General features: G+C 41.8%; 1 long non-coding RNA gene across 1 annotated transcript in view; it reads left to right on the top strand.

The window, feature by feature from the left end:
- Positions 1-18,456, top strand: part of LOC142072335 (uncharacterized) — a 107,338-nt gene extending 88,882 nt beyond the window's left edge. The window contains exon 3 of the long non-coding RNA XR_012668727.1: positions 18,377-18,456. This is a non-coding gene — a long non-coding RNA (uncharacterized LOC142072335). The remainder of the gene's footprint in view (positions 1-18,376) is intronic.
- The last annotated feature ends 3,109 nt before the right edge of the window (positions 18,457-21,565 follow it).

The following is a 21,565-nucleotide window of genomic DNA, read 5'->3' as shown; positions in this document are numbered from 1 at the left end:
GTCCAGTCAACACAAGAGATCCACTTCCTGGACACTACAGTGCTAATAAACGATGGTCACATAAACACCACCCTATACCGGAAACCTACTGACCGCTATTCCTACCTACATGCCTCCAACTTTCGCCCTGACCACACCACACGATCCATTGTCTACAGCCAAGCTCTGCGATACAACTGCATTTGCTCCAACCCCTCAGACAGAGACAAACACCTACAAGATCTCTATCAAGCATTCTAAAATACCCACCTGCGGAAGTGAAGAAACAGATTGATAGAGCCAGAAGAGTTCCCAGAAATCACCTACTACAGGACAGGCCTAACAAAGAAAATAACAGAACGCCACTAGCCGTCACCTTCAGCCCCCAACTAAAACCCCTCCAATGCATTATTAAGGATCTACAACCTATCCTGAAGGACGACCCATCACTCTCACAAACCTTGGGAGACAGGCCAGTCCTTGCCTACAGACAGCCCCCCAACCTGAAGCAAATACTCACCAGCAACCACATACCACACAACAGAACCCCTAACCCAGGAACCTATCCTTGCAACAAAGCCCGTTGCCAACTGTGCCCACATATCTATTCAGGGGACACCATCACAGGGCCTAATAACATCAGCCACACTATCAGAGGCTCGTTCACCTGCACATCCATCAATGTGATATATGCCATCATGTGCCAGCAATGCCCCTCTGCCATGTACATTGGTCATACTGGACAGTCTCTACGTAAAAGAATAAATGGACACAAATGAGATGTCAAGAATTATAACATTCATAAACCAGTCGGAGAACACTTCAATCTCTCTGGTCACGCGATTACAGACATGCAAGTTGCGATATTACAACAAAAAAACTTCAAAACCAGACTCCAGCGAGAGACTGTTGAATTGGAATTCATTTGCAAATTGGATACAATTAACTTAGGCTTGAATAGAGATTGGGAGTGGCTAAGTCATTATGCAAGGTAACCTATTTCCCCTTGTTTTTTCCTACCCCCCCTCCCCTCCTCAGGCATTCTTGTTAAACCCTGGATTTGTGCTGGAAATGGCCCACCTTGATTACCATACACATTGTAAGGAGAGTGATCACTTTAGATAAGCTATTACCAGCAGGAGAGTGGGGTGCGGGGAGAAAAAACCTCTTGTAGTGGTAAACACCCATTTTTTCTTGCTTTGTGTGTATAAAAAGATCTTCTATACTTTCCACAGTACGCATCCGATGAAGTGAGCTGTAGCTCACGAAAGCTTATGCTCAAATAAATTGGTTAGTCTCTAAGGTGCCACAAGTACTCCTTTTCTTTTTGTGAATACAGACTAACACGGCTGTTACTCTGAAAGCTGTTACTTTGGTCATTCATAAAGGCCATTGCAAAAAGGCTGGGAAATAAAATAAGAAATATAAACAAGAATTGGCATGAGCTATGTGAATTATAGATGGCAAGGCAGGCTTACGAAGTGTGGGCAAAAATAAAATCACTCTTTGTCAGCTGAGGTTTAAACACCGATTATACGTTATGCCTGACACAGTGTATGAAAGCAGATCAAAGAGCAGGGTATTAAACAAAACTCAGCACTTTTTACTCAATTTTAACTAGCCACGTTGAATCCAAGTGTACAATGAGATTTATCATGAGGTAATTATGCCTTAACTATACATTTTACTTTTTGATCTAGGAAAAAACCTGTGCTTTGGTTTTAAATACATGAGGCTGGCTTTCCCCAGCCTCGACAACTCTGTGATCGATTCAGAATGTATGTATTCTACAAAAGAGATTACTTTAAGAAGCGTCAACTAAATATCTTTCTTTACATCTGATTGTGCAAATATCTAATCCAAGGGGCTGCCCACTTCCTGCTATTTGTTAAATTAATGCAGTTTCAAGAAGCTGAATACAAAGTTATTTTTATAAGTCCGATTGATAACATGAAATCCTACCCTGCCACATAAATAATTATGGTTTTAGCCCTAAAATTCCAATGGGAGAGTGAGGAATAGAAGTAGAGATGGTACAGGAGAGTCCTTAGATTACTGTGTGCAGTAATTACTGTGTGCAGAAAATATTGAGTCCTTAGATTACTGTGTGCAGTAATTACTGTGTGCAGAAAATATTGTGCTAACTTATAAATCAATGGTACGCCCTCACCTGCAACACCATGTTTGGTTCTGCTCACCTCATCTCAAAATGAAGATAGCAGATATAAATGGGTTTGGAGAAGTGTGACAATGATTAAAAGCATGGAAAAACACTCATGTGGATTGTTTACCTTGGGGTGAAGATGACTGAAAGGGGACATAAGAAAGGTGTACAAAAAATTAGTGGTGTAGAGAAAGTAGTTCAGGAACTTCTATTCACCTTGTCTCAGTAAAAGAATAATGGAACATTCAATGAAGTTGCAAGTGAACTCAAAACCGCTAAAAGGAAATACTGCACACAATGCGCACAATTGCTCTGTAGAACTCATTGCCACAAGATGTCAATAAGGCCAGGAGCTTCACATGATTGAAAAAAGAACTGGACATGTATATTGAGAATGAGACCATCTAGAGTTATTATAAATAATATTATAAAAGCCATGCATTTTGGAAGAGGGAAACCCTCATGCTTCATGATGTTAAGCTAATCATTGTGGGTTAGAAAAAACTTTCCTTGTGGGCAGGTCATCCTAGAATTGCTTACGGTGGGTTTCCTGCACCATCCTCAGAAGCAGCAGGTACAGGCTAGTGATGGAGACGTGATACTGGACTAGATGGACTACTTACTTGGTATAGCAATTCCTGTGTTCTTACTTTCCCTTAAGAGTACAGTTTTCTAAAGTAGACTCTTATATGTTGTCTCTAAGTTTTGGCTGCCCAACTTTGGGAACCAGGAGTATGATTTTAAGATGTGCTGAGCGCCCACTGCTTGCTGTGAGATATAGCTGTTTGGGACCATATGAGTAAATTTGGGGTGATTCCATTTTTGGATGCCAAAATTAGAGGTCCTGTATGAAAATATGGGCCTAATTGATTAACTTTACCTTTTCCGGCCTATGACTGGGATTTCTGTCTGAACCTCAGCAGTGTGTTGCCCTTTGGTGTTTGTTTGATTTCCTGCTTTTGTTTATAAGATGGTTTTAGTCTGAAAGAAATAATCTAGCCTATCTGTGGCTGGCTGCAATCCTTATATGTGTGCCTGCAATGTGATATATACCATATGAGGTATTTTGTAGCTCATCACCCATAGCTGAAGACTCCGTAAGCAATTGCTAAGCTTAGGAATGTGTGTTAAACATGTCCTCAGCTGCAGTACAGCTCTGAGGTGGCTGTACTCTACCTTTATGCTTCCCTGATTCCTAGGGATGCCAAGGCCGCCTTATTCTTGGCTTAATTACGAGTAATGGCCCTTGGGTGCTCTGGCTGCATCCTTCCCATCCTTGCTAAGAGATTGGATTATGTGTGTGGCAAAGAGATAATATCAATGGGGAATCTGCAAACGAGCCTTTAGGACAGCTTTCTGGTCCCTTTGCACTGCTAGAGTGGCTCAAAAGGGTAGTTGTGCAGCTGGAATTGGATCTCTATTGATACTAAGTATGATTGCATTTATGATGCAGCCTTTACTTTGAAGCAAGTGAACAATTTTTGTTACAAATATTTTAATTGGCTTCCTGTCCCGTTATCCAGGTTGCATGGGGATGTGGTTGGAGAGAGGAGCTGGGGGCATGCAACTTGAAACGCTATTCTTTTGCTGTGTGATGCTGCCAGTCTCCATCTGCCAGGGAGGCAGGTGCTGCTAAGTGAAAGCTCAGACTGCATTAAAGTTTGTTGGCTATTTATACAATGTTGTCATGCCTCATTGCTATCCCTATGCTGCTATTTAATAAGGCACACACAGACTTCTGGGTGCCTTAAAAAGTAACAAAAACCAGCCTTATCTCGAAGACAATAGACCCATAACAAACACCAAAGGAATCTCAAGAGCCAGTGAGCTGAAAATGTAAGAAGTCCAAACAACAGAGCTGAAAAGGAAAGTATAATAAACAAACAAGTGTAACATGGGAAGGGCCTGGAGTCTTCTTTGGACTAGGGCTCCTAGGCACTAGAGTAATATAAAATAATAATAATACTTTGCCATCTTGTTAATGATTAATACTGGATTTTCATATTCTTTGTAATACTCTTTCTTCACATACCACATAATGACTCTCTATCTGCTGTGAGGGCATACCACTCAGCAACATTCATGGGCCTATTATATGGAGTAAAACCTTAGTAAGGTTTTGTGTACTTTAAACACACATTCACATTACAGCTAATGTTGTGCTGTGTTACACTGATGTAAAAACAGCGCCTTCCCTACACTAGAACGTGGCAATCTAAAAACACACTGTAATGTGTGAACAGGTGCAGAAGTGGGAAGGGAGCCTCTCCTGCTTACCGACAAGCAGCCTGACCACACCCTCATGCAGCTGTAGGAACCCTCAGCTGCAACCAATAAAGTAATTAAGGCCTGATATAAAAGGAGAGAGCTCAGAGAAGGAAGGGGGTCAGAAAGACCTGGAACAGTGAAGGGGCAACACTCCTGCACCAAGCTACCTCCAGAAACATGACTCAAAAGGACCAAAGCACACCACTAGGCCTTATTAGGGGCCAGGAGCCAAGAACTGCCTTGACCAGAGGCTAACCAAAAAAAAAAAAGCCACTCAGGTAGCAGTAGAGAGCCCCTGAAAGATCACACCAGGGACTGCTGACACACTCCTTTTTGGCCATGAACACAGTCAGAGACTGAGGCGGTATTAAGTGGGCCCAAAACTGATTAACTTGTGCAGCCATAACTGCTTAGGGTGGATATCATACCATATCTTGCAGTCTAAGCAGTGCTAGCCAGGTTCAGTACTTGCACAGGAAACATCCCCGGAGCACGTAGGTACGTAGGACAAATCATGTTGGTGCGTCAGCAGGTGTCACTCTTCCTTTGGAGTCAAAGGGCATTGTTTTACCAGAGATGACCAGCTTTCTGATTATATTTAAGAAATCCATAGCTGTGACCACTTCACAGTACATGTCATGCTTCAGTTAATTTATTCCTTTTTAATGAGGAAAATAGTTATATGAGGTGGTGAATATTGACGATCACTGGCCTTTAAGGACATTACACTGCAGACCCTGTGTAAGAGGCATGAAAATACTTGTGAAGGAAACAGACTATTGGGGAATATTTTCTCAGCAAAAATGTATACATCTATTTGCATATTTAAAACCGGTATTTTGAAAATCAAATTTTCCATTCTAAACCAATGTAAATATAATATTTTCATAAACAAAATAGGAGCTAGTTTGAGATGTGCTGAAAATGTGGTCCCTGTATTCAGGGGTGAAAATAACTTAAATTTCTTACTGGTACGGTCGTATCAGAACCCCCCTTCCCACCTCTAATCCTACATACCTAATCCCTTTTGCATGACTTTAATATAGTAGCTGTCTACTAGTTTTATTCTAGAGTATTGGTAGTAGCTTTAAGGGTATGTCTACCCAGCGGCAGTGCCTTAACGTGGCTGTGTAGTCGTGGCTCTCCCAGCGCTGTAACAAAGCCACCTCCGTCGGGGAATAGCTGCCAGCGCTGGGAGCGTGACTCCTCGCGCTGTAGCATTGTCTCGGCACTGTAAGTGGCAGTGTAGACAGGGCTGGGAGCTGAGACTACACAGCCACATTAGAGCACTGCCCTTAGCTGTGTAGATATACCCTTCTGTGGATGACTTTCAGCTTCTTTATTTGTTGCTGTTCTTTTTGACTGACCGTCTCCATTTCCTCACTTTTATGTTTAAACCTACCCGTTAGGGTCTATTGAACCTGTATCTTCTTAGGCGGCATTTTTTTTTCTTCACTTACTTTCTATTGTAAATTGTGCGCCCAACACAACAAACTTGCCCAATAAGAAGCAAGTGGGTACCATGATGGCACTCAAAAGCTAACGTTTGGAAACACGTGAACGTCTTCCACCTGACAAGAACTGAAAACTGAAGGGGAGCATTTTGTTTCTAGAGAATGTAAAATATATTTAATTCAAGTGATAAATCAGATTTTTTTTGTTTTTACTACAGTTAAACCTAACCTGTTTTACCTATTTGTATTGAATGCTTCGGCCACTTTCTTACCGGTACGCCGTACCAGCCCATGCTGGCTTACTTTCACCTCTGTCTGTATTTAAAAGATTACAGAAATTGCTTGTGACACTGCTTTAGTCACCTCCACACATCAGGTATTCAAAAATAAATGCAATAGGTGTGTGTGGCGGGGCGGATCGGCCCCGCACTGGTACGGCGGGGATTAATCCTTCCCTCCTACCAGAAGAAGCCCTGCCCCTGAGGCTCTACGGGTCAGGCTCCACCTAGAAGTCAGGTATAAAAGCCTGCAGAGCTGCTCAGTCAGGGCTGACCACTGGGGAAGAAGGATGCTCGGTGGAGTCTCAGCCTGGGAGCTGCTTCAGACCCTGACTGCAGAAACCAGAAATCTGAGGCCCAGTCCAGAGACCGGTTGTCCACAGCGAGTCGGCAGGATTCGGAGTCCCAACAAGTTACCTGTGCCAAGGATCCTGGAGACCCTGATGGCGAACGGACTCTGGCTTCACATGGACACATGGTAGGATGTGGCCCAGAGGGGTGGAGTGCGTGGTTCAGTGCACTTGAATGTCGGCATGTTGCGGAAGGCTCCCTGCTGACTGAGTGGTGACCACGCTCACCGCTGACAGGGCCCTGGGCTGGGACCCGGTGGAGAGGGAGGGGCTGGGTCCCCCTACCACCTCTGCTGCTACTCACCCCTAGGTTGCGGCCTACTTCTTTGACTCTGGCCACTAGGGCAATTGTAACCTTGAGCCCTAGGGCAATTGTATGGCTCTGGTCATTGGGCCATGCTGCCCTAGAGGTGCATTGTATGGACTCCGGCCGCTAGACCGCATTACCACACCAGAGGCGGGGAATTAGATGGACTCTGACCATTGGGCTTGTACGGACTCCGGCCGCTAGGCCGCAGTATCTCACTAGGGAAGGGGAATTAGATGGACTCTGGCCCTTGGGCCACACTGCGCTAACTACAGAGGGGTTTAGAATACGGACTTGACCGTAGAGAGGCTGTGTTACCTCCCGCCCTCTTGACTTAAGGGGCCGTCGAGGTACTAGCCCCACCTCAGTGTACCTTCAAAATTATGCACTCACAAATTTATTTTTTTGACTATGTAATACTATAGATTTACATGATCCTATACAGACTGGATAGTCTTTGCCCCCAAAGAGCTTACAGTCTGCCTTAAGATGAGAGGAACCAGAGATGACAACATCACACGGAGAGATTTGATGAAAGAGAAAGTACAAAGGTGAAGGCTGTATGGTTAAGCAGTCACTTGGAATGGTAGTGCATACAACTCAATAGAACAGATTTTAAAATGTATTTTAATATATATGTACATATAAGGCTAGAGTTTACATCCATACAACCACTATTTTGGTATGTAAATAAGGATTTATATATGAAACTTGGGTAATTGTGACCTTAAAATATAGGTAGGTATATACAGTTACTCATTTGTTTGCATAAGTGCAGGTTTTTCTGGACTGCACAAGACACAGTTATAGGTACATCTGTTCTCACTTATGGCAATATACCACTTAACAAGCCCATCTGCTAATGCTCACTTTTTTTTGTGACTGTCCTACACTTTCCTAGCATTGGTATTATTATTGCTAGTGCCTTAATCTGTCAAGTTTGTTTTGGTCCTGCTAGTGCTGTTAATAACCACAGTAAAAGTGTATTGAAAGTTTTCTTCCGTTATCATTGTAAATCTGCTTCAAAGGAACCTAGCATGCATCAGTGGAATCATAAGCAGAACTTCAGTGACTTGCCCCAGTGCTAATAGAGGCCATGAATTTGATTGGTTCCACTAAATCAGTGCAAAGAAGGAAGGACAAAAAATTGTGTGTAAAAACCCTATACACAATAAAGTAAAGATGGTTATATGTGATAATGGCTTCCACAGTAGTGACTGGTTCAGATAAATCAAAGAGAGACAACCACAAAAAATAATAATTGAGCAGTAAATACTGAGGCTATTTGAGAGCCTCATGAATATTCATATAGTAGCTAAAAGCAATTGCAGGCATAGAAAACTATCCTTTTTTGCAAATAACAATTATCAATAACATTGTAAAATGGATGCTAATATACACATGGTAACAAGAGCTAAGAAATGGCTTTGACAAATGGGGGCTTGGTGTATTCTGCAGCAAAACTCTGCATTGTGAATCAGATGACAAGGCAAAGAAAAGACATGAATCCGATGGCAATCCCTGAAAAGATGTCAGAGGCCCAATCATTCAGTTTCAAATGTGAAGAGTTCTTTCCTATACTATTCATACAGAAATCAGCGGTAGGGGTTTATTCTGTGGAAGGAAACATATCTTGGTGTTCAGCTGTATTGGAAGTGGCGCACAGGAAAATCCTGTTGCTTTTGCCCTCTCTGAAGTGACATGAGTGACAAACAGTTTGGCACGTTATAGCAACAGTCTATAAAGTTTTAGTTTATAATTGCCATAGGAACTGAGACCTGGACTACAATAGTTTTATGTCAAGAGCAGCACTTATTAAATAGTTCACTTGGTACACTATATTGCTTTATTTAAATTTTATAGATATTTAAAAACATTTATTTCCATGTCTGGCACAGGAATTTTTGATCGGAATTGTAAATTTCTATTCTTAAAAGTCTATGTACAAAATGAATATATGGATATACGGCGGCTGAGGATCTGAGGCCAGATATACAAAGGGGTTTGTTTCATTCACAAAGAGTGAAGCTGAATGCAGGTAAAGTTGAACAGGTGGAACTTTATTAAACTCTGTGCCCTAGTGGCTGAGTTGATTCCAGCCTAACTCCCTAGCATTTCCTGTTGTATCATCGGTCACAATCTCTCCAGGGAATATGGGCCCTCTGACTCCAGTTCCACTGATGACACTACATATTCCATATATTACAAACACTTTAATATAAACATTAAAACAAATAATTTAGTGGTTCTCAAACTTTTTGTATTGGCGACCCCTTTCAAACAGCAAGCTGCTGAGTGTGGCACACCCCCTCCTTATAAATTAAACACACATTTTTTATATTTAACCCTATTTGAAATGCTAAATTTCTAATCCTGTTGTTTAAAATGGAATTTACCTTTTCTCATTGTTTTTAATTAAGATGAACACATTTTTATCGAATTATTAAGGGCACAAAAGTTATTTTTGAAAAATAGTTACTGTTTAATAGCAGCGGGATGGCAAAGAAACATTGTCAATATCACTTTTCACAGCAGACTTAGTGCCCCATTGCATCTTTTACTTCTGGGTTGTTGCTGGTGGCAGGTGCTGCCTTTAGAGCTGGGCGTCCAGAGGGCGGCGGCTGGTGGCCAGGTATCCAGCTCTGAAGGCCGCACCACTGCCAACAGCAGTGCAGAACTGCAAAAGTATCACTGTCCTTACTTCTGCATAACGTTTGACCTTTGCGCGGGGCTACAATATTATAATCCCCAGAGTGCATGTCTTTAAAGTGATGATGATGATACAAATATATATCTTAGGAACAATGATTGCTGCTTTATAGGTTTACAGTATTTTTGAAGTAAATACACTACATTGCAATGGAAAGGTGTGTGTAATTTTCTAAAATGCTAGATTTAAATTATATATTTTATAGCAGTTGCTCTCTGTTTTGTGCATGTGCTTGCAATCCCCAGGCAATGACATTGTGACCCCCAGGTTGAGAATTCCTGAAATAATTGATGCTCAGGCCTCTACCCTGTTTCCCTTTGGCCAGAGGTTGTTAGCACATAGCCAAGTTGGAGTCTTGTCTTTACACACACACACTCAGTTTGATCTCCTCAATAGGTGACCATGCCAGGAGTGACCTATCTTTGTCCCCCATCACCTGTCTTTGGGTCTAGCTAACTATTTCTGTGGAGTTTCCTTCTTGACTGTGGGGCTGGCCCTCCAGATGGTTCTTTGTTTCTCCGATTCTATGATGATCTCCATCTCTGTAAGCCATCTCTGGACGTTATGTTTGCTGGCTCACAAGTGCCTCTTATTACTTTGGATCACTTATCCCTCTTGTGTAGTTACATTGGATGACCCTGGGGTCACTGTATCCCTCACAACTGCTTTAGTCCACTCCTTATGGGGTGTCTGTATTGGCTGGATCCTCATAGGAGTGCCTATCTCTAGGGCTGGTAGGTCCTTGGCTGAGCTGTCAGACTCTAGTACCTGTTTTCTCCGGTTGTTGGCCATCTCGTCTCCTTTGTCCCATCAGTGCTATGCTGGTTGTTTTGGCATCCCTGTGATGGGACATTTCTGTGTGCCAAAAATGCTAAGAAGGAGTGTGAACCAGAAGAAACACGCTTGTGTAATGGTCTCTTAGCTATTTTCACACCTTACCCTTATTTGTGGAAATGCTGTGGCGGAGGAGTGCTGGTCAAACTCCCATTTGTGTGCAAACTCCTTGAATTCTTCTGAGGGAAATTGGCAGCTGTTGTTGGTGGAAACAGTGTCTGGAATGCTGCCTCTCGCAAAGTGGGCCTCCAGTTTGCTAGTCATTGATTTGCTTCTTGAATTAAGCATGGCATCAGCCGCTAAAAAAATTTGAATAATAGTCCACTGTAATCAAGTACTGCTTTTTCCTTGAAGGTAACTAAGTCTACTCTCCCCTTCTCACTTGGTCGGGTGGGCAGCTCATGTAGTAATAAGTAATACATTCTTTCTGCTGGTGGCTATCACACGACTGGCAGGTACCACATTCTTTTATCAAGGAGTGAAGTTGTATATTGATTCCTGGCTAGCAAATACACTCTTGAGAATGTCTAAGACAGCTGCCAATACACTCAGTTGTGAGGCCTGTATTTTTTGCATCACAGCCTTAGCTATAGAGGTGGGGACAACAGCTCTCTCTCCTTGAAATATGATTCCATCCTGCACACTCGGGTCATCTTTAATTTGAAATATGGTTCTGTTTCTACAGGTATTTGGCTAGCATCGCTGTTTTGAATGTCCGTAGTTGGATGCTGTCTTGAATGCCTGTAGTTGGATGTCCTTTTCTGCACCCTCTTTGATTTCCATCAGCTTTCCTGTTGAAACTGAGAGTGCAGCATGTTAGTGAATTGATCATCCCAATTCCCTTCCTTCTACTTGCTAATGCTGGGTATATATTCCCTGCTCAGGGTGTCTGCTAACACCAGTAATCATCCTGGACCATATCTGATCTCCACCAGGTAGCACTGGAGGTGCATCAATGTATGCTGCAATCTCTTTTTGGAGCACTAAGAAGAGGCTTTGCCATGACTGTCTCTCAGGGTTTGTGGTCTAATTGCACTATTACTGGGTGGGTATGCTTCACTCCAAATACAAAACCAGAAGCTCTCTTCCTATTTGGGCATACCCCTGTTCAGTCTAACAGAACTTTGCTGGCATAAGCGACCAGCTGCTCCTGCAAAAGAGCTAAGCCCCATGCTTTCTTTACTGTATCACACTGGAATGTCAGTGACTGGCTGGCTGATAGTACTTCAGGACAGGAACATCCATAATCATTTGTTTCTGCACATTAAATGCTTGGTTTTGGGAACCTGGCCAGTCCTACTTAACATCCTGCTATGTGAGCGGATGTATGGGTGCAGACAGAACTTGGACAAAAAATATCATTTCTAAGTGCTCTATTCCTTTCATATCCAGTGGAGCTGGTATGTCTCTGACTGCCTTGATCTTGTTGGGATCTGCTTTCAGTCCCTTTGCTCTGAGCAAATGTCACATGTATGTCCCCATGTGCTGTTTGAGTCCCTTTTTTTTTCCTGGGTTCTGTTCTATGTTCCTGTGCCTGCATCACTGTAGAAAAGTTTGTAGTTTTCTGTCATCGTCTCGCTCAGGTTCTTTATCGTTACCTGTTTCACCTACAATGAGGATATCATCTGCAATAATATTCAGCCCAGGAACTCCTTCCGGTGCGTGGGTGAGCAGAACGTCTCTGGGGCTGGGCATGTGCTGCCATATGTAATGACCAAATTTGTCAGCATGGTGCACTCTTTATCCAGGACTATGTGCCCAAACCTGTTCCTCACATCACAGACCAGAAAGATTCTGGCTTTGGAGATTCCTGGCAAGATATTAATGGTGGGCAGAGGATGGTGGCATCTTTTCAGTACCCTGTTCAGGGGCTTTGGTTCTGTGCAGGTGCATACTTTCTTACCTCCACCATGCTGCCTACCCAGGCTGTACTGGCCTCTACAAGTGCTATGAAATCCCTGCTCCACAGGCTTTCCAGCTCCATGCTGGATTACATAATGCCACTGAAATTTTCCTTTGTGGTAACCCCAGGTTCCACCTGCTCTCCTTAGCTGTTGTCTCACTGCATGCACTTCTGAAGGAGTTGGGCCTCCTGGAGCTTTCATTCTTTCCCTTGAGGCCTCTGATGCCCACCTCGTGTGTAAGCATCTATCTAATGCAGTGATTCTCAAACTTTTGTACTGGTGATCCCTTTCACACAGCAAGCCTCTTAGTGCGACGACCCCCCCCCCTATAATTTAAAAACACTTTTTTTATGTATCTAACACCATTATAAATGCTGGAGGCAAAGTGGGGTTTGAGGTGGAAGCTGACAGCTCGCGACCCCTCCACATAATAACCTCCTGACCCTCTGAGGGGTCCCGACCTCCAATTTGAGAACCCCTGGTCTAATGTGAGATCACCTTCCCAGAGCAGTTAATCCTGCCGGTGGTGATCCCAGGTACCACAGACTATCCGGTCCCAAACTAGGAAGTCTGTCAGGTCTCCAATGAATTCAGAGTGGCACAGATCTCCTTGCTTTGTTCCCCAATAAAGTAAAGTAACAGCTTTACTTTTCTGCTGTTGTCATCATCCTGCGGCCATATCTGTGTACTATGCAGACACCTCCTTCCACCGGGTAGGTAGCTGGGCTAGGTTTTTATCTGTAACATCCAGAGCTTCAGACCAAGTTCCGTGGCTCGTACTGCAGCTACTGCACAGCAGAGAACTTGCAACTCAGATGCTGCCACCATGTTTAACTCACAAAGAGCGATGCTCAGCGCAGGTTAAGTTGATCAAGTGATGCTTTATTAAACCCTAGGCCAGGGGTGGGCAAATTATGGCCTGTGAGCCGGATCTGGCCCATCAGGGCTTTGGTTCCGGCCTGTGGGATTGCCACCCCCGTGGCGCCGTGGGCCCCATGCTGCAGCTGAAAACGGCCCACACCAAGTCCCTGTGACCCCTGGGGTGGGGGTAGAGGGCTCCATGCGCTGCCCTCACCTGCGGGCACCACCCCCTGCAGCTCCCATTGGCCAGGAATGGGGACTGCGGCCAATGGGAGCTCTGGGGGAGGTGCCCACAGGTGAGGGCAGCACGTGGAGCCCTTTGCTGTGCTTCCCCCAGGGGCCGCAGGGACGTGGTGTCAGCCACTTCCGGGAGCAGCGGGGTGCGGGGCCAGGACAGGCAGGGAGCGGTGCTGGGATGGAGCCCACACCCCAACCCCCTGCTGCACCCCTCCTACACCCCAACCTCCTGCCCTGAGCCCCCTCCCATACTCCACACCCCTCCTGCACCCAGCCCCTTACCCTAAGCCCCTTCCTGCACATGGACCCCCATCCCTGCACCTTGCACTCCCTCCCGCACCCCAACCCCCTGCCCAATCCCCACATTCATGGCCCTGCATGCAATTTCCCCACCTAGATGTGACCCTCGGGCCAAAAAGTTTGCCCACCCCTGCCCTAGGCACGTCTCTGTCCATATGGCTGTGTTATTTACAGGTTAACTCCTTGCATTCCGTTTCCCTGGTGTTCCATCAATCACAGTCCCTTTGGGAATATGGTCCCTGTGACTCCAGTTCCACTGATATGATGCAGGATTTAGGCACCTAAAGATGCAGTCTGTACATAGTGGGATTTATAAAAGTAGCTAACAGTGTTGGGCATGTAACTCCCATTGAAAGCTAATGGTAGTTCGGTGCCTAGCTTTCTTAGGTTTGTAAAATTCCTTTAGGCACCTAAATCCTTCATTAAAACTAGTCCTTGGCCCATAATGTGGTGACCAAAGCTTATGGGTGAAGCTAATTTTAGAAATGAAGACACCACACAATATAATGGACTGGATATAGTTTTAGGTCACAAGTTTTATATTTTCTGGTTTAAATATACTCTTGTGCAAGACTGAATCACTGCAGCAAATGACTATCTCCCACAGATTTCCACATGCATACAATTAATTAGAAATGAGGTGTGCACAGTGGTGTCTTGTGTTTGTATGCACATTTCTCCGGCATTTGTAATACCTCAGGAAGACATTGATGGGGTTGATATAATGAAAAATCAGTGTTTTGCAGTATTTTAGTTCATAGCTGGAGGGTGGAAATGCCACAAAATGGGCAGAGCTCACTTTATTTTTGGAAAAACATTAATACAAATAAACAAACAGCCTAAACTCTGCGCATCATCCCTGTTGCTTGTGGCTATTAATGCCACTGGTTGGGCACATTATACGCATTCTTCTTAGAAGATGCCCCTGGGAATTAGGAGTAAATTTCTGTCACTGATAAAAACGGAGATCTGATGCATAGCAGGATTATTAGCAGTGTAGAATTAGACACTAATCACATAAATTCAAAGTATGCCAATACTCTTGGGGTCCTTCAGTATGCATTGTTTTACCAACATATATTTACCAACCTGTCATTAGATACACTCATTTTCTACTGTACATGTGTCACAGTATGAATCAGTTTTGCATGAGGATATTTACATTAGTTACAACTTATGATATAAAATTGCATCTTCATGCAGTCCATGTACATTATATTGTGCTTTCTCTTCATTTTGCCCTTTAGTAGCCATGGTATTTCAGTTCCTGGGTGGAGGAAATATTATGAGAATGGCAGATGGCTTGTTATTTTGGCTCCATCAATAGCTCCCAGAGGCATTAAAAAAGCCAGTGACAACTTTAAACACAAGTAGAAATGCCAAGATATTTATCCAGATTTACCTGACTTTCACTTCTGTCTTTCTCTTTGATATGGTTCCTATGGAACTTGAATGCGTGGCCGTAATTAAAAGGGCACCTTAGGCCAGAAGCTTACAGGAGTGTCCCGTGTGACTTGATAAAAGAGGGAGCAGGAAATATACTTTTGAGTATTAGGTTTTAAGAGACTGTTTTAAAAAAATCCTTCTTTCAGAACTATGAAGTGAGCTGCTACAACATAATTAAATATGATGCAGGACTCATTCTGTATTGCGACTGAATATAGAACATATGATTTTTTTGCTTTCTCTTCAAAAGGCTGGGTATTTAGAAATTGAGTTTTGGTATTAAGTGAACTTATGAAAACCCTTCTAGCTAAAATAATGAAGCTATTCGCTGCAACGGTACACAAATGAAAATGGTCCCAAAAGCATTGCACATTTGATGCTTTTACTTCTAGGTATTGTGAACTTAATGGATCCCATCATGGTGCCCTTAAGGAAATATATTTGTATTAGGCCTTATCTTAGAGCCTTCAAAGAAAGTAAAAAAACAAAGTATATACAAAAAGAAAAGGAGTACTTGTGGCACCTTAGAGACTAACAAATTTATTTGAGCATAAGCTTTCGTGAGCTACAACTTATGCTCAAATAAATTTGTTAATCTCTACGGTGCTACAAGTACTCCTTTTCTTTTTGCGAATACAGACGAACACGGCTGCTACTCTGAAAGTATATACAGTCCCTTTCCTGAACAAAGTGGTCCAAGGTACCAGCATCACTACATGAAATTAAAAATACTTTCTGTAGTGAAATCTGAAATTAGGGAAACATTACTTGGGTTTGAATTCTGTTACAAGCCCAGAACCTGGCCTTGGGACACCAAAAAAGTTCATGAAGTTTTTCATACCTTTTGATAAACATGCCCCAATGTTGAAGTGAATCTACGCTAGTTTATAAGCCTGGATCTAAACTGAATGAAAATTCGGGTTTAAACCCCAAACGAGGGAAAATACACTTTCTTTTTCCCCACGTGCAAATGACATGACCTGAAATCAAGGAGGAAGTGTGGGAGTTTGGGCTGACATCTCTGAATGGAAACCACATGTCTACCCATAGGGTATTTCTGACAAGAATCTGAAAATGTCATAAGCTTCTACTCGGCAATGAGGAACAAAGCAAACCTTCACCTCACCCAAATGAAAAGCAGAATTGCCCAGACGTATTTAAATGAAAAAGAAAGAAATTGCTTTTTGAAAATTTAATTTCAAGATAGGAGTAAATTGCTTGAATTGAATTTGCTCTTTACTGTCACAAATGGTCTATTTCTACCTTGTTTTCTCATGCTTACCCGGTTCCCCTCTCCCAGTGGGACTGAGGGACTTGGGCTACCTGTAACCATCCCTGTCCATAGCAGCATGATTTAGTCCCTTTAGCCGCCACACTGTGGCCATCAAAAGTACATAACTTCTTCAGTTTGGGTGTAAGGACCTTCCAGGTAGTCTACAAAGGACAAATAAGACATATACTTTTCGGAAAGCATAACATGACAGAAATATTTCCCTAACCTATAGGAGGCTGTATATTTGTCATTTAATCTTTAAATTGAGTTTGGCTGCCTTTCTAAAGGAGATGCTATAGTTCGACCACAAGTTATCGGGTTTGTCAGTGTTCACTTATGTAGGAGGGAACAATAATTCCTTCTACTGCAGGAATAACTGGGCAACACTCCAAGGCCTGTATTATGTAGGAGGTTTGACTAGATGATCTTTGTTCTTTAAATGTATGAATACCAAAATAGGATGAACTCCCCCCCCCCCCCCCCTCCTGATCCTCCACACTATTCCCAGTGGGAATGCTTTATCCCCAAAAGATAATTTTCAAACATGCAGCTTCCCCCTGACGCTTAGGCACTCTCACCCCAATGCGGGGTGGAGGGGTAGGTGAAATGCTAGCATTCAGACACCTTAGCCCTTATTGGCCTGAGGCTACAGTGGTGGCCAAACCCCAAAAGGGAACTTGAGAAACAGGTGCAAAGGGAAATAGTCCTTTCCACATGGAAAACCTCACCACAGCATTTATTGCCGTTTTGATGGAGACCGCCCCCCTCTTGTTACCTGTTGTAACAACCAAACTTCTTTCCCTCTAAAAATGCACAATTTCATCCTTCCCCATTTTCCATCAACATGTAAATCTTCAATTACTGTTCTAACTCCAAATTACTGTCCATCTCAGACCCAGAAGTACAACAAGCAAGGAAATAAAAAAACATCACTCAAGACTATGCTTTTACTAGGTCCTCCATTGTGGCCAAGCACTATTTCACTCTGTATGGTTTAGAAAACAGGCCATCTTGTGTACATGGATGCTGCATGGTCTTTGGAGCAGCATCAGCTTTTACAAATGTTCCTAAAGAGAAATCTGCTTGCTGAGTGGCTGTTCCCTATCTCTGGTCTCCTGGCTTGACATACCTCTTGAAGCCCCAGCTTCATATGGAGAAGCTCAGGTAGGCTTTGGGCAACAGAGTGTAATATTTGAGCCCAAGAGATTCAGTATATTTTGAGTTTTATTTTGCTTTAAAGTTTGATGATGATCCAATTTTTTACATTGACCTGGTTTGGGACTTTTAGAAAAAGGTTCTTTAAAAACAACAGTTCTTATTTCTGATATAAATCTTGTACGTACATTATAGAATTTCAGAACATGCTTTATGAATTCCTAGTTTAAGAGCTGAATTGTATATCCAGATTTTATATCAAACCCCAAAGGTGCTTAATGTATCCCAAGCTGCATCTCAAAGTGGATCAGACATGACTTCCAAATCATAATATCTGTAGTAATTGCCTCTTAGAATTTATCAGCTGTAAATCTATTGCAGGTTTTCTGATAAATCGCCTGTTTCAATTCAGTTTTTCCTATGATAGGTACTAATAGTGTTGGAAAAGGAACTAGATTTAGGTCAGATGTAAAAATCCAATGTAATCTTCCTGTTAGCTGTCCAAATTAACACAGCATATCCTTCCTCTCACAACCCTAAATATGCATAGATAAAAATGAGGCCACACATCTTCCAGGCTTGCCTGAACTGCTAGAAATGAGTTTTTATTTTACTGATCTCATAGATAAGAGTTTAGTGTACTGAATAATTATTTCAGGGTATATATGTATATGAATGCATGTTGAATGAAGCCTTCCTCTTAACACCTAGAAAACGATTTTAAAGAATTGAGGTGGTAAATCTGCTTGGATATTTGTGAAAAAGTACAGGCAAAGATGTATAAAGTGTATCTGTAAAGCAATATGTATACCATAAGATATGTTTTTGAAGTGAATCTTTGCTTGACATATTGCAGAACTCGATATATGCTTCGCGGTCAAGGGGACAACCCTTCCTCTGAAAGGTAACAAACACCACGGAAATGATGAGGTCCAGCAGTTCAAGCAAATCAAAATCGGAGAAACTTTTAAATAAATGTAACACCATATTCAGGACAAAAATCACTTAACCGCATGAAATGTCCAGTGTACGATTATTTCTCATGTGTAGTTCCATATGACTCTGAACATTTTCCCTGAATCCCAACAGTAATTCATTCTCTTCAGTCTAAATAAATAAAAGGAGAATAATAGCATTTTTTAGAGATTACAAACAATTCCCAATTCCTTTTGTCTTAGTTTCACTGCTTGGTCATTTAAAAAAACAAAACCAAAAACTTTCCAAGAAAAAACCCTAAAACAAATAAATTATAGAGCAGTCAATGAGATACTTAAATTAATACAAAAAACTTTAACCTTAGGACAAATTAATATAAAAATCATCAACATCAGGACATTGGGATATACACATGCATCTCCCCCCCTCCCCCCCGCCCTTTCTGGAATAGGAGTTGGCACATCACAGGATAGATAATGGGATTAGTGTACACTAGTTACAGATGTCATCTGCAAAATGCTTTTTCAGTAAAATCATAAAGCTGGAAAGCCATACCGTGTCACCTGCATCAGTATGACACCTAATTTTAGTGTAATTCCATAGAAAGTTACGTTCTCCATTAAATCTGGATTTGGCAGTTTTTTCCCCCCCTCAACTATTCTGAATACCCTAGGTGTTAGATTTCCAATTTTGTTACCCAATACCTTAGTGCTTGCTGGCAGGTTTAATTCATCTTCCCATTCCAGTATACAGATTTTTGTAGAGGGGCGTATCTTGGTATTCAAAATTGTGAAAATGCCTTTGCATATGTTTCTCTAGTACTCTTGTAACTAGTAGCAAAATATTCTATCTCTTTGTAAGCTATGTTAGCACTTTAGGCAGGAACCATCCTTTTGTTGTGTGTTTGTACAGTGCCTAGCTACCACAAAACAAATTAATATTATCTCTGTATACTCCAGAACATAATCTTTAACAGATTTTACTGGATACTTATGTGTATAAAGCAGATTGCACTAACCACAGTAAGCGCTAGAGATACTGCCAACCGGCAGCTGGTCTGCCCCATATCTATAGCATTTACTATGGTTTGAGAAAACTGCTCTGTGTAATATGCGTTAAACACATGGGTTTCCAGTAAAATCTGGCTAAGAGTTTGTTCCAGAGGAACCATAAAAATTGGATATGATGCAATTTTGAATTTCTGCCAATTTTCTTCCCAGTCTTTCTGAAGATGAGATAAGTAATTGAGCTTCTTGATTATCTTTTATGTCCAGTGTCAATGAGAGCATAATCAAGCCAGTTGTATCTATTATTTGCAAGGTATACTTCATTACCAAACTTCTTAACAAAATCCTATAACAAATACTTTTGTTGGTTTTTCTACATGTTGCCTAATTTCTCTTGTATAATTTACTTCTATTCAAAAATATTGTGTGTTGGAAATGGTTGCAATTTGTTTAGAAAATAGAAGTAGCAATTAGATTGTTTTATTTACTTGTTTTTTAATCCTGTATCTGTAGAAATAATTTAAAATTTCAGTTGTCCCATATGAGACTGAATACAATCAATTTGAGCTGGTGAGTGTCTGAATCTGAAATAGAAGGTACATATCTGGAAGATCCTTTTCCTTCATGGTTTCCTTATTATCCTGTGTGTGAAAGACATGCTTGCTTAGCATTTAAAGAGAGGGGGAGAAAACCTCAGAGGTAACATTCCCATGAAGTATGAGAGTTTGAGTCCTACATTATCTTTGTAATTTCAATGAAATGTAAGAAGACATGGAATCTGTTCTCAGAATGCAATATGTTTAGAAATGTGATTCAAAGTAAATTAAGTTAAAACACTGCTTTACTCCTAAATGCTGTGTCTGTGTATTGGCAATGGAAACGTGTTGGTACTGAATGGCATTTCATCTCTTGGATACATCCACTAATTAGATGTGGTTCATTTAACCTTATATCCAGCCATGCATTCAGATTTCCTGTGAAGGTCAGGGAGTGACGGTAAGGATGTAGATGGATTCTTAAGCATCAATATATTATCAGAACACATGTGTAATAAAGTATTTATGCTATTCTTAGTAGTTTCATCTTGTTTTGGGTCTGACATGGATTTTTCTGTTTAGTTTTTGTGATAGAGATGAAATGCCACCACCTGCCTGTATCTATGAATATTCTAATATCTGTGTAGTAGATCTACACCTCCTCACATCTCATTGTGAAACAATCATCTGTACATTTCAGCATTGGCTTTAAAAGGGCAGTATATCCAATTGCTGATGTTACAGCATCCATCAATCAGTTTTTTTAGCTGTGCAGCACAGTGCGCTTCCATTTTTAAAGGCAGTATTTTTAGTGGCCTCCACTGCAGGTAGTTAGTAACAAATCGACCCAGTACCCATGTCCCATGAGGATGCTTATTGGTTCTTGAAATCTGTAGTAAGAAGCTACTCACGAGAGGGCTGAGGAAAGTTGCCAGCAGAACTTCTACATTGAAGCACAGAAAGAAACACTGAGTAGCCTTAATAATAATATTGTTTTCTTTATGCTAATAAAGTTCCTTGTTCAGTGTTAAAGAAAATGACTGATTCTTCGCCATTGTTGTATGACCTACTCCTCTTGTGAAGTATGTGCATTTATTCTTGTCAAGGTTCCTTTCCCACTCTGAACTCTAGGGTACAGATGTGGGGACCTGGATGAAAAACCCCTAAGCTTATTTTTACCAGCTTAGGTTAAACTTCCCCAAGGTACAAACTATTTCACCTTTTGCCCTTGGACTTTATTGCTGCCACCATCAAGCGTCTAACAAATGTATAATAGGAAAAGAGCCCCTTGGAAATGTCTTTCCCCCCCAAAATTCTCCCCAAACCCTACACCCCCTTTTCTGGGGAAGGCTTGATAAAACTCCTCACCAATTTGCATAGGTGAACACAGACCCAAACCCTTGGATCTTAAGAACAATGAAAAAGCAATCAGGTTCTTAAAAGAAGAATTTTAATTGAAGAAAAAAAGTAAAAGAATCACCTCTGTAAAATCAGGATGGTAAATACCTTACAGGGTAATCAGATTCAAAACATAGAGAATCTCTCTAGGCAAAACCTTAAGTTAAA

Source organism: Caretta caretta, chromosome 6 (genome assembly GCF_965140235.1).
Source record: "Caretta caretta isolate rCarCar2 chromosome 6, rCarCar1.hap1, whole genome shotgun sequence".
NCBI classification, from domain to species: domain Eukaryota; kingdom Metazoa; phylum Chordata; order Testudines; family Cheloniidae; genus Caretta; species Caretta caretta.
Note: the sequence above shows the minus strand (reverse complement) of the source record. Positions and strands in the feature narration are given on the sequence as shown.